Here is a 916-nt window from a genome sequence, read left to right as displayed (position 1 = left end):
TTTTGAGTTGGTTGGTTATTCGGACCTTGTTGGTTATACGAGTTATTGTTGGGTCCATTTGGATTGTAAAGAATGTTTTGATTTCGATTGAAGTTTGGCCTTGGCGGTTGATAATTATTTTGATAATTATTTTCCGGCCTTTGGTTCATGTAGGAAACATTCTCTCGTTGTTCCATCGTTTGCTCAATGTGACAATCTTTCATTAAGTGTGGTCCACCGCATTGCTCACAAATGATTCGTATTGCGTGAATATCTTTATTCATCTTTTCCATTCGTCTCTCGAAAGCATCAATTTTTGCGGAAACGGAATCAAAGTCATGGCTAGAATCGGCTCTAGCCGCTTTAGATGGACGAAAGATATCTTTTTCCTGGTGCCACTCATGCGAGTGGGAGGCTGTGTTATCAATAATTTTGTGAGCTTCGGTTGCGGTTTTCTTCATAATGGAACCACCAGCTGCTATGTCGATGTCTTTGCGTGTAGTAATATCGCATCCTTGGTAGAATATTTGTACTATTTAATAAGTGTCTAAACCGTGTTGAGGACATCCTCTCAACAACTTTCCGAATCTTGTCCACGCTTCATATAAAGTTTCACTTGGCTTTTGTGTGAATGTAACAATTTCTCCTTGAAGTCTCACAGCTTTAGATGCCGGAAAGAATTGTTTAAGAAATTTTTCAACTAAAACATCCCATGTATCAATCGCCCCTTCAGGTAACGATTCTAACCAATCTTTGGCTTCTCCCTTTAAAGTCCAGAGAAATAACATGAGATAGATCTGTTCATCCTCAACTTCTCTGATTTTGAATAGAGTACAGATCCTATTAAATGTTCGAAGATGTTCATTTGGATCTTCTTTTGGCGTACCACTATATTGGCATTGATTAGTTACCATGTGTAGGATTTGTCCTTTAATTT

The 916-nt window shown here is 38.2% G+C and overlaps 1 non-coding gene across 1 annotated transcript; it reads left to right on the top strand.

Moving 5' to 3' along the window:
- The first annotated feature begins 528 nt into the window (after positions 1-528).
- On the top strand, positions 529-635 carry LOC139886975 (small nucleolar RNA R71). The gene has a single exon (XR_011772831.1). It is a non-coding gene; the product is annotated as a small nucleolar RNA R71 (small nucleolar RNA).
- Positions 636-916: the final 281 nt, after the last annotated feature.

This window comes from Rutidosis leptorrhynchoides, chromosome 1 (genome assembly GCF_046630445.1).
Source record: "Rutidosis leptorrhynchoides isolate AG116_Rl617_1_P2 chromosome 1, CSIRO_AGI_Rlap_v1, whole genome shotgun sequence".
NCBI classification, from domain to species: domain Eukaryota; kingdom Viridiplantae; phylum Streptophyta; class Magnoliopsida; order Asterales; family Asteraceae; genus Rutidosis; species Rutidosis leptorrhynchoides.
The sequence above is the reverse complement of the archived record's forward strand: the minus strand, read 5'-3'. Positions and strand labels throughout refer to the sequence as shown.